At 38.4% G+C, this 12,873-nt stretch overlaps 1 long non-coding RNA gene across 1 annotated transcript in view; it reads left to right on the plus strand.

The window, feature by feature from the left end:
• Positions 1-2,327: 2,327 nt before the first annotated feature.
• LOC132080414 (uncharacterized) overlaps positions 2,328-12,873 on the plus strand; it is a 72,540-nt gene continuing 61,994 nt past the window's right edge. The window contains exons 1-2 of the long non-coding RNA XR_009419560.1: positions 2,328-2,383; positions 3,366-3,428. This is a non-coding gene — a long non-coding RNA (uncharacterized LOC132080414). The remainder of the gene's footprint in view (positions 2,384-3,365; positions 3,429-12,873) is intronic.

The raw sequence follows: 12,873 nt of genomic DNA on the forward strand, positions 1-12,873 counted from the left end.
ATAGAAAAGTCCCTGTGGGTTAAGCTTGGCCAGCTAGCTCAGCTGTAGAGCATAAACTGTTTGTAATGTCAGAGTTGTGGGTTGGGTCCAGCATTGGGTGCCATATGAGTGATGGGGTGACTCTGTCCAGCCGCTCATCCTGACCCTCCTTCACTCCCCCTTCTCAGTGTGATGGGGGAAGAAAGGAAGGTGAAAAAGTCATCAGTGGAAACAAAGATCTGGAGATCACTTACCAACTGCCATCACAGGGAATTAGGCTAGATTTGGGAAAAGTGAATTTAGTTTATAATAGCGTTGGATGGCAAGAAACAAAGAAAAAGCTAAAACACTTTCTCCCACCCTTTTTCCCAGGCTCAACTTCATTCTCTGTGGCCCCCATACCTGCACAGGGACACCTGAGACATGCACAGGAATTGTCTATAAAGTTAAAAAAAATGTTTCTCTGACAATGTAGCTGCATCAGGAGGAGAGAGATCAAGGTCTCAGGTAACCCCTGGTTCCATCTGTGAGTTTTTCAATCTATCTCATTTTCATAACTTTGTGACAAAGTAAAGCACAAGTGTGGTTTTGAATTCCAGCATTATCTCTATACCTCTGTATTGGGCTTCACTCTGTAAACTCCTTCTAAGAGCATTTTAAGAATCTTGCTGTGTCTAAAGAGTGAAGAAACTTTTGCTACTTTCGCATTATAACATTAATTCAGGCTGGATACTTTCTAAAAATTCTTCCCTTCCTGACTCTAAGATGCTCAGTCATTTATATTAAATAGACTTTGCTGTGGACCTCTGTGCCAAACCAGTGCTGCAGTGTTAAGTGGTGAATATGAGAGATTATAATCTTGGCTACTACATGAGACTGCAATTAAAGTAATCTTCAACTGCTAGTTGCTTTTTCTTATCAAATGGAAACATGACATTTCAGAGGCTGTTAATTCCCAGTCTTTGCTGCTGTGTTCTCTCTCTGCTGCTGTGCTAATTCAGAAACAAGGCAGGAAGAGTTACGCCCACAGGCCTGATGAGAAGGTTAAATTCAGCCTCCATGGAGTTCCTAAATCAAGGGAAAAGTTATTGAATTTGGGCCATTATTCAGCACAGAAAATTGGCATTTATGTTAATTCATTCTCATAAGTGCAACTGGAAACTCCTGAGTTAGAGCAGAACTGCCAAAAGTGAGTCTCCTTTCCTGCTTCAGTCTGTGACCTGCAGCTTGGACATGGATGGCACCACACAGCAGCCCCAGCCTGCTCAGGGTGCAGGGCTGGGCCCAGGAGGAGCTTTGCTGTCAGAAAGGGCAGTGGAACAGCCCCAGTGGTGGAGACCTGCTGGGTGGCTCCTTTTGGATTGCAGTGATGGACTTGATGCCAATGTGTTATTGAAATAAATCCTGTTTGTGGGATGCAGGCTGAGTTCTCTCTCTGTAAGGGTCAGGGCCAAAGAGCACATGGCAATTCAGCTGGGTAGAAGACCCTGGGTTCACTGAGAGGCACAGCTGAAAGTGTCAGAGTGTCCTGCTTTGACACTGGCCAAATGCCAGGTACCCATGAAAGTCATTTCTCACCTTCTTCTGCTACAGTTGGGCAGATGAGTTAAGGACTGGGAGAAAAACACTCTAAGGGCAAAATAGGTTCAAATTTACAGACATAAGGTAAATTTATTATTAACTGAGTCAGAGGAGGATAATGAGAAGTAAAATAAGCCTTTAAAACACCTTTTGCCCCTCCCAGCCCTCTTTATTACCAACAGCACAGGGACACAGGGCATGGGGGTTTTGGCCAGTTCATCACCAAGATTTTGTGTTCGCTCAGGGAGAGGAGTCTGTTCTCTGCTATGCTGTGAGTCCTTCTCACAAGCAAACAAGTGTTCCCAAAACTGTTGTGGCCTGGGTCACTCATCCACAGGGTGCAGTCCTCTGGGGATGGGCTGCTCTGGTTTGGAAGCAAAGCCCCTCTTTCTTTCTATCTCTGGAAGAAGGAGCCCCCAGAAGTAGCTCCTTATCATCCCTGGAAAAAAATTGCATGTGTGCTGTTTTCATTTTTCTGCTTAAATATGTCATCACAGAGGTGTTACCAACCTCTCTAATTGGGCCAGCAGCATGTCCAACTTCAGAGCCAGCAGAGATTGGCTCTGTTGGACACGGTGGAAGCTTCCAGCAGCTTCTCACAGAATTACCTCTGTGGCCCTCCCCTGCTACCAAAAACCCAGCTGTGCCAAATCAACCCAGATAGGTAATGAATGAAAACTAATTAGGCCCTAACTGCAATTGGGCCAGCAATTGCATTAATTGATACAAAAAGATATAAATAGGAAAGGATTTCTTTTTGAGTCAGATGCTTTGTAGATTATTAGAGTGAGAGTTAGCTTCCAAGAGGACAGGAATTTAGCAGGTAAGGGATTTTCCTTATAACAGAGTAAAAGACAAAAGAAGGCTCTCTAGTTAGTTATTGCTATTTCAGCCTTTTCCTCTAGCTATTTCATCTGGTTTTAGGCAAAAAATGTTTTTCTACTTTATCAATTCATTAGCAAGGGAAAAAGTTAGGAAATGTTAATAAACTCTTGTAGTTTTCTGGAAAGCAGTGTATTGCTAAGTGCAGAAGTTTTGAGGCGTCAAATTTGAAACCAAAAAAAGAAAATTAGCAAAGTTTTAACCCTTTATTTAGCAAACCAGAATGAAACTAGTGGCTTCCATTTTGTTCCATTTATTATTGTGGTTTTAATTATTCTTTTTTGCTTTCATTCAGCATATGTTATCAAGTCTAATGGGCCAAATTCTCAGTGGCTGAGCAGTTTTTTTTCCAGTTTTAATCTGATTTTTAAGGAGTAAAATGAAGCCTCTCTATCAATAGAGCCCATTTACACTGCTGTCTGTTTTTATTAGAGCCAAAATGTAAGGATTTGTGCTTTTTAAAATTCAGACATTATTGTTAATAAGACATACACGGGGAAAGCATCTAATGACTTTTGCATTCTGACTACTGCTGCTGTTTAGAAATTAAAGGTGTTTCTGACATTTTTGCAGAAACATCTTGGACCCCTCAGACTTAGCATATATGGGAAGAAAATATTCCAGTTGTCTGAAAGTTGCACTCTTTCATGTGAGATAATTGCAAAGTGCTATTATTACTTCTATTAGTAGTACGCTACTTCCACTAATAACATGCTAGAATAATTAGTGTTTTGGAACAGAAATTATAGATTCAACAGGCAAATAAATGGTATTTCACTGCAGTTTTAAATGTCTGCTTTTGAACTACACTGTATAGAGTCTAGGGTTTTTGGTCTTTTTTTCCCCAGTAAGGCAACTAGAACAGTAAATCTGATTGGTAATGTAATTTCAAATTGTATCATTTGTGTCTTAATATATCATAGGTGGATACAGCTGCTCTCCTATCTTGGCAAACTCACTGCCTTTAACTTCTGGAGACTTATAAGGTATGACCCAATATGAATATTTTATCAGTCTAAATCAAACTTCTTTCTTTTCTAGTTAAAGTGTTACAAGTGCATTGATTGTTAAGCACCTCAAATGGACTGTGATACTGAAGATGAGGGAGAACATTTAGAAAAGCTTCAGCTTGCTGCTGTGTTTATAAAGTACTTCAAAGCAAATGCAAGTGACCTATATACCACAGCAAAGCATCAGTTTAACTGAATTGTACAATGAATAAAAAAAGAAATATAACATGGATTTTGATTTTTAAACTGGAATAGAAGTTACTTACAAAAACAGAGGCTTTTAATGATTTAAGTGGTATAAAGGTGCATCTGTTTTTGAAATGGTCCAGCTATTCATAGTTCATTAATCTGAGGAGACGAAACACCCATTAGATCAAGTGAGTTTTTGTAACTTATGAGTGCTCATTAGGACATGAGTTTCTCAGATTACAGGTTTGAATACTGGCAAAGTAAATATGCATTTGCACATGTTAAGATTTATACTGGTTATGAAAATTGACATTTGCCACACATCTTTGCCTGCTACCATGCACCTTGCAGTGTCCACGTGCTAAGGGTGTTTCTACATGGGAAGCAGTGCCTTGACTGAAACAAGCAACTGCCATTAACTTTCTTTGTTGTGACAGACACAAAAAGTGTGTTCTGTCCCAACTCAAACCCAACTGATAAACTAAATCAGGTATCACCTAAATCCAGCAAACTGTCCAGGATCACTTAATGGAATAGTCAACAATGTCTTTTGTGCTAGTGGCAAGTAAAAGGAAATGGGTGAAGAAAAAACATACATGACTTGCTAATGATGGATTTCTGTATGTAAGCACTGCTGTTGGATTACAGGATGTTCCCTCTTTCTTGGTTGTTAGATACAAAAGGGATTTTAAAACCAGTTGAAATGATAATGGCTCCCATCGAAAGAGCAAAACAGTGAAAATAACTGGTACTTACTTTTCCAGTAGTTAATGAAAGAAACCAATTTTATTTTTTGAGTTCATGAATCTAATTGGTTTCTATTGTGGTATTGCAAGATGTCTAACCATGTGCATAAAGGATGTCACATTTTTGATCCTGACTATTATTAGTGGCAACTGTTTGGTTTAGGGATGTATTTGTGATTTCTTCTCTGAGTTCCTGATACTGATTCCTAGCACCCTGCACTTGTATACTGTGTGTCATTTCTTAGATATTTTCATCTTTTCACTCCACAGCGTCTTATGGGATTTTAGATAAAAAAGCAAGATTGTAAGATTATTTTTTTTCAAGACAAGTAAATTAGCAGCATTATCACTTTGAGATTGTCAGAAAGGGGTTGAATCTCATGAAAATGATGATAGGGAAGCTAAGCTTCACTGATTGCTATGAAGAGCCCTGCAGACAGTGTCAAACAATACTTCTCTGATAGCTGCTTATTTGATTTGGAGTCATTCCCTTCTTTTCTCTGTGGAGGTAAACATGACACATCTGCTGTTCTTATTAGCAGGGCAAAAAAGCTCTGAAAAAATCCACAGTCATATGCAGTTACATTCTATCCTGTCCTTGTGCATTTATTGCTCTAATTTATTTCAGTTTTTGATAAGAGTTATTTTTCCTGGTTTCTAACTAGTTTTATGTATAAAAGTTCCTTGGTTCATTCAAACTTGACAAAATAGACTAATGTTTAAACAATTTTTTTTAGTTCTTATTAGTCAGAGTTAGTACCAATTTCTCTTTTAGAAATTGAAGTCCATCTAAAACACTCATCCTGCTAAAAGAAAATTTTAGTATATGCTTTTCAGCATGTTTCAAGTTCATTTCCCTAATTCCTTTTTTTTTGCCTAGCATGTGCCACATTCTTTATAATTAAGGCATGATTAGTGGTTCTATAGCTAGCATTCACCTACTCCTTTCCTCCAAGTATCAAACCCAAGGAGCTGCTGCCATTGGAAGAATGGGGTGCCATTCTTTCCTTAATGGATTTGGGCATTTTTAAACTTTACCCCTTGTGGAATGAATTCTAATTTGTCTTTTTAAAGAAAACAAACAAAACCCCCTACAGCAATTGCAAAAACTTCTTTTATGCACAAACCTTATGTCAGCAACTTCCTCAGAGGTGGCAGTTGCCTTAATATAATGAGACACTTGCTGCATGCTTCTACTCTAAATGACTTTGAATTGCTGGGATATTGGCAAACCTGTCCAGTAGAGACTCAGCTTCTCTTCCTCTGGTTCTAGTTCACTTCACTTATGCTGAGTCTTCTGTTTTCTCTTGTCATTTGAGAATCTCCTACTCAATGAAAACCTCCTTTTGAGACTAATTAAAAATAAACTAAACTAGTTATTTTCTTTGAAGCAAACGCGCCATAAAGAATTGCAGTGTCTCATTAGTAATAAAGAGATGTCTGCGTTGCCAGCTGAGGTTTTTGCAGCTGATCTTAGTGTAGTTATTACATTTAACAACTGTGTATATTGAAGATTGCTTTCTTGGTATTCTCCAGGCTACTTTTCTTTCCATACATCATTCCATAGCTGTAATTAATGCTGTTGTGGTAAGGTGATGAACAAGTGCTGAAATGAACCCTTTCTCATTTCTTACACTAATTTAATATACACTAACAGAGTAACAACATAGAGATTTCATAGTCACACTGAGTTCTTGTTGATGCCATGATGCTGGATGCTATAAAAGCACAGTACTTGCAGGTAGAACAGGTATAGGTTACTGTCTAGATGTGGTGCAGAACCATGGATTTCTTTGCCTTGTGCCTTGTGTCCAAATGTCTCATTTTAATTTTCATTTTCTGAGGGTTTTGTTTGGTTGACTTGTGGTTCGATGTTTTGCTTTTTGTGTGTGGTGTTTTTTTTTTTTGTTTGTTTGGTTTTTTTTTTTTTAATCAGGGAGGCTCATATTATTTTGTTTTACACTAACCTGTGACAAAAGAAAAAATTGCTATGACTAATGTCACACAAGACTGTGCACGGAGACTCTGCTCAGCCTTCTTGTATTGCAAACCAACCTGCTTTATTTCCATTATCTCTACTCCAAGAATGCAACTCTTTGTAACAGTGAGGCCAGAGGAGAGCTGTATGGAGGGCTCCATGAAGCAAGTCCCCATAATCTTTTTCTCGTTACAGTCTTTCTAGTTGCACAACTCGCAGTATATTCCTTTTACCCTGACCATTACTCTAAAATTACTTGCTCCTTTTGACAACAAGCCTCTTGTGTTTGCTTCTTGTGATTTTAAAACACTTCTTAGAGCCATTCTGAAAAATAATTTTGTCAGTTCTGTCTCAGCTGCTGAGATGTTACTGCTGTGTGCCAACTAGTATTTCTTAGCAGTAAGAAAACCTACATGAAGGCGAGAGGGATTCATATCCAGTAAAAAGTAAAATAAGTAGAAAATGTCAGGTTTTGAGGGAGGATAAACTTTTGAAGCAATGTAAAGTCTGTGCTGATTTGCTGGTTTCCTGAATTACTGTTCACAGAGTGAACAATGATGTGGCATATTTTACTCTAAATGATTCATCATAGTTGAAATGAAAATGCACTGCAAAAAGCTTGAGAGACACTAAGCAATAAGCTTTAGTCAATAACAGTTGGATTATAAACCTGGAGAAATCTTTAAGAAGCACCAAAATGGGCTGTAAATTCCTGAACCAAGATTCTTGTGCTGCAGTGCTGATCATGCTGGAGCAGCACTGAAAATACATGAATATTAGACATTACCAGCTAAGTATATAGAAGTAGAAATAATTATTTAGGCCACTGTTCTTATAGACAAGGAAAAAGCTTGTATGTAATAATGACAGACCATCTCCAAATTTAGCAAATACATTTTATGATGCTACTATCTGGAGTTTTCTGATTTCTTTCACATGAAAGCCTGAGATAACTTTTCCATAAGGGCATACTCTTCTATTATCTCTCCTTTCCTCATCAGTTCTTCAAGTTTTTTGCTATAAACATGTGCCTTCTGCCTTTTTATTTGTAAAGTGTTTAATTTTGTAACCTACCTGGGACAATAGTTTTCATATGAGGGACTGCTGGACTCAGTGTGGCTTTTTATGTCAGATGGTATTTTTCAGTTTCTGCTTTAACACTGACAGCCTTTTACAGGCAAAGATGTGTTTAAGATGGAAAATGTTTTGGATATAGTAAACAGAAAACTAAAGTTAAGCAAGTTTAACTCATTCAAATAAAGAAATATCTATTTCTGCCTGTGGTGCTTTATGCACATTGGTATTTCCACTGGAGCTTACATATAAATACCTTTATCTGCTTCTTATCTCTAATACAGAAGGAGTTCATCTGGCATGCTTTAATTTGATGCATTATTACAATTAAAAATCCTGGCAAGCTTATAAATCTGGCAAAGCACCACTCTTCAGGTTTGGAAAATAATGTTTTCCTCTCAACTTTTGGTTTTTAACCAATTAATCAATCTCTCTTGATGTTACAAACTAATAAAATCTATGAAAAGTGGTATAGGTGACCTTCTATAGGGAAGAATGGTGCTGCTGTAAGTGAGCATTCACCTGGGTTACTGTTGCTGGTAACAGAGCTCTGCAGTGATTATCAGAACAGCAAACTGCACACATGTTCTTTCTGACCACCACATTTGTGTCAGGGCATCGTGGGGATGTGTTAATCATTCACTGAAAAATTCAGACTGCTTTCACTGATTGACTGTGAGATGCTGTGACTGATGAATTAGTGTACAGAGGTGTTGGTGTTAGGATGGAGGAAGGAGTGAGATGTGATGGCAATTCAAGAGGTGCACGTAGATAATCAGTGTTTTCTGCATTTAACAGGGGAGACCTGCTTTCTATGAGCTTTCTTTCCTTCCAGCTGGTGTCAAACACTGAATATCAGCCTTATCTTTCTGGAGTTAGGACCGTTGGCAAATGTCTCAAGTGAAACAGCAGAATGAGGAATTCCTGGCAGCAGTGGCTGATTATTAATGCTGTGGATGTGCAGGTGTTTGTGGGGGGTGCTCTTGCAGGCCTGTATTGTGCTACAGAAAGGTGATAAACCTTCCAGCCCTGAAGCTTTTGATTGCTGTGTCCAACCTTGCAGCTTCCTGCACTCTGGATATTTGAATCTGCAGTTCTGTTCAGCCTGAGGATTTGGTGCATACAATATGTTTCTGTACTAATGCTGAACAAATAACAGCCATTTTTTGCTGTATCTGCTTGGATTCTAGTTCCCATTTTTGTTTCTGCTCCTTTTGGGTTTTCTCAAAGAGCAGAAAAGAGGAGTTTCCCCGCCCTCAACCAATGAAGGTGCATTCCTACCCCAATGTAGGGGCATAATAAGGTTAGAGTTGGGTCTTGAAATATCTTCCTATCTTGCCCTTGGTCTGGAGACACCATTAATAAATGCTATATTTATGCTCTACGTTAGAGAGGTGTTGGCATTTAGGTTTGTTTGGTTGAGGTTTTTTTCCCCCAGCAAGACAGAGGAAGGTGAAGGGGGAGCTGCCTGTTTCACATTGATGAGGTCCCCTGGGCCCCTCTCAGTCATCTCCTCTGGAGGCTGAGCTGGCCCATCTTGTACCTGGGATGGGCTTACAGTGACTCTCAGCCAGGAGACCCAAGATCCCAACACATTCAGTGCATATCACAGGTGAATAAATGGCCACAGACAGGAACAAAACTTCCCAAGAGCTGGACATGAGGTTGTTTTGCAAATACTTCCAAGACTAGCACTAGGACTTTGAAGGAGTACTTAAAAATCAAGTGAAGCAGCATGCGTGCCAACTGGCACTCATTGATTTTTTCCAATAGAACGAGGCCAGAAAAAGACAATTTGCAGCAGAGATTTGGCTGCACTGTGCTGGACTGAATGGCAAGTAGGTGGCAGCAGGACATACTGAAAGCAGCATGCCTCAAGGTGCTGGGACTTGGCTGGGTCCCCATTGTATAAATAGCCCTGCTGAGTGCCCAGCACGGCCACAAGAGAACATGCTTGTGTTAGTGAGCTTCCAAGCATTCATTACTCTATAATGACTCATATTATAAAAATGATTGTAGAAGTTAACATTTGTGGCTTTTCTATGGTGCAGTAGTTAGTAGAAAAGTCCCCATGTAGCTGAAATTCCAGGAGGGTGATCTGTCAACCTTTCTTGACAAATACTAGAGTTTTAAAAACAATGCACAGTGGACTAAAAACAATAGTGGAGACTAAGAAAGTGAAGTTGCATAGTTTTTTTTTAAATCATATGCACTATGGGGCCTATTGCTAACCTCTTGGACTTTAGCTACATCTACACTAAAGGGTCTGATTACTTCAGTTAGAGATTGCAGCCAAACAATGCTGCTTTGCCCATGGGATGCACAAATGCTCACAGTCCATCCAGCCAACGTTTGTAACAGAAATGAAGTTCCACCTCAGTGGCTCAGTCCTTTTGTCTCTGGGTTTGGTTTTAAATATGTGATCTCTCTCTCCTTTGTTATTCAATAGTACAGTGTCTCTGTATGTGTCGGGATTAATATTCACAAAGTGCTCTAGGCAAATTAACTATCCACATTGCCAAATTGTCCTGTCTGACTTCTTTACCACCAATAAAAAGCAGAATTGAGTACTTGAGATTTGACTCTCCTGAGTTCCTGCTTTGAAGTAACACGATGAACCTCTTTACAAGTGGAAACATTAAGTTTCTGACATACACAGGCATATCCATGTAGTCACCTTTCATTTTGTTATTCCCCTGGTACTACCCTTGTCCCTTTGAACCCTGTAAAATGCAGGCTGCTTGACCAAGATAATTGCTCTTGAACAAAGCTGTTTTATTAACATGCACATCAGCACTACAATCCAGTCCTGCTGGGGCCTTGCTGCAGTATGTATGAGAGGTACATACAGAGCAGCAGAGAAAAACCCAAAGAGAAGAATTCCAATGCCTGCCAGCTTGCTTTTTTGTTAGGCACATATCAAAACTCTTCAGTTTACCAAGCAAATGTGAAGCCCTCAAGAGTATAAACCAGGGGTCAAAGTAGGTTCTTGCACTAAGATTGTAGAAGGGATTTTCTGTTCTGCAGATTTTCTCATCCATGCACATTAGAGAACAGATGTTTTTTCCTCTGCCATTGGCAAAGAAATCCACCCTGTTTAATCGTATTATTGTCCTGTGACTCAGCAATAGCTGAGCTATTGTATCCCAGTATTCTGGTTGACATTGACTGCTTAATCTCCAGCATAAAATTTCAGCAAGTCTGGTAAGGTCAGCTCTTCTTAAATGAACAGCTATTTCTTACAAGTCTGTCTCTCCTGATGGGGCACAAGAAAGAGGTGGAGCAAGAAAAGTTATTTTAATATCCTTGTGAAGATCTTTCTCAGCTTATAGATACCTGGCAGAACTTCTCATCACAGACTTTTGATAAGAGCTGTGGTCTGGAAAAATGAGCACACACTAACTCTTTGTAATTCTTTCAGATAGTATCAGTCTGCAGTATTCAATATTTATATATTAGTATATATTTATATATAGTTAGTATGATAAATAAAATTTAAAAAGCACAGATTTAAGAGATGTAATCAGGGTCACAATCAGGAGCACCAGTAAGCATTTATTCTGCAGTGTCCAGACCGTGGAGAAACCTGCTCTGGTGTTTGCTGCACGATCTCACATGCAGAGCATATTCAAGTGGAAGCACTGATTAGTTAAACCAGGATAAGGGTATTGAATACAATGAATAATGGCAGTGAAACAGTATCCTAACATTATTCTTCCATTTCATTATGACCTTTAGCTCAAAATGACAGTAGATCTTATGCACTTAGCTGAAAGCAGCAGAAATTTTAAATGTAGGTGAGAGTGTTTTTTTAAATTAGAGACTGATAAAATACATAAATCTGGGATTTGAACCTTTTAAAGTTCATAAAGCTCAATTAAAATTTTGACAAAAATTCAGATTTGAAATTTTCATGTAGTTCTTTTTTCAGTGGAACTGCCTTACCTGTCTCTTTTTTTATTTAATGCACAGAGGAGTTTAGTGAAAGCTGATCCAGTTATTTTAGCAGAAGTATCACACATTATTATGCATACTCTTGCTTTCTGTTACTGTAGTATTTCTCCTAGGTTTTCTCTGAAATCAAATGTTTTAAAAGTGTTTTCACCAAGTTAATGACTAATAATGTGATACACAGAGATACCTGGAGAAATCCAAGCAAGTGTAAATTATTATTAAAAAAAAGATCTGATTATTATATTCCCCACCCCCAGAAAGTGAACAAATCTATTTTATAGAGACACCAGCATGAACTGAGTGCCTAGAGAAAGGCAAAGCTTTACATGGTACTTGTAAAGTTCAAGGTTACTTTGAAGACTGAAATTTCTTTGATCCTGTTGGTTTAGCAGGGAAAGGATTAGTATCATGCCAGGTTCTGGATAGGCAAAAAGATTTTGTGGGTATCAGCAGTACTTTTTAACACAAATTCACTTACTTGCAACTAAAAAAAGTGCCAAAAGACATTTGAGTTAAAGTTTACATTTATTTTAAAAGTTTGTAAAAATGTAGGCACCTAAGACTTAAGAGCAATTAATGTTAGAGCTATTCCCCTTAATCTAGTTCACTTTACTTAATCATGACTAGAAAGAATTACTGATTGTAGCAAATTGCAGTTTGACAGCACAGTGCTTTCACTTTTGCTGAATCCCTTGTAGGCAGTAGTTCCAGTTTTTACTGCAAGTATTTTAGCCATTTCAGATCAGGACTCAGAAAGGATTTCCTAGTTGATTTATATCACTTCCCTAATACTTTATATAAGCTAGTATAAATTAGTTTTCTCCTTATTTTATGTGTGAATAGTATTCCAAAATGTCTGTCTTTTTTGGCTGGTTCAAAACCTTCTATTAATTTCATAACCACTGAGTATTTCTTTTTTTTATCTTGGATGATCTTCTGTCTTTTACATGTTCTCTTCATTTTCCCTATCACAGTTTTATTTAGGAGTGGTACTGAACTGCCAGCCCACAGCTCTCTTTGCTTCTCTGTTTCTACCTGGTAGAAGAAATTTCAGGTCATATTTTGAGTTAACAGGCTTTTCTATTAAAGTATTCAAGATCATTGTAGTTTTATGACTTCATCCTTTAGTACCACTTTTGTATTTGAGAATTTCCTGTTTATTCATGGTTCTTGTATTTCCCTGTACTCTGTGTGTAAATAGGCTGTCTAGATTTTGCCTGACCTGATCACTGTGAAAGCTGAAAGGGAAACTAAAGGCTAAAGTGGGTCCTGTAGCTGGTTTGATAATTCTCAGTAGCTGCAAAGCTAAGCCAGGTGGTACCTGCAGTATTTTGTGTCACTTTTCATTAGTGAACCTGATCCACACTTCTGACTAAAAAACAAATAAATTGGGTTTTTTGATTAAGAAGTGAAGACTTCTGAAGGAGAGCAGACCTCACAGCTAAAAGTCATAGTGGGTTTAGAATTTTATGTGCTTGCC

This window comes from Ammospiza nelsoni, chromosome 16 (genome assembly GCF_027579445.1).
Source record: "Ammospiza nelsoni isolate bAmmNel1 chromosome 16, bAmmNel1.pri, whole genome shotgun sequence".
NCBI classification, from domain to species: domain Eukaryota; kingdom Metazoa; phylum Chordata; class Aves; order Passeriformes; family Passerellidae; genus Ammospiza; species Ammospiza nelsoni.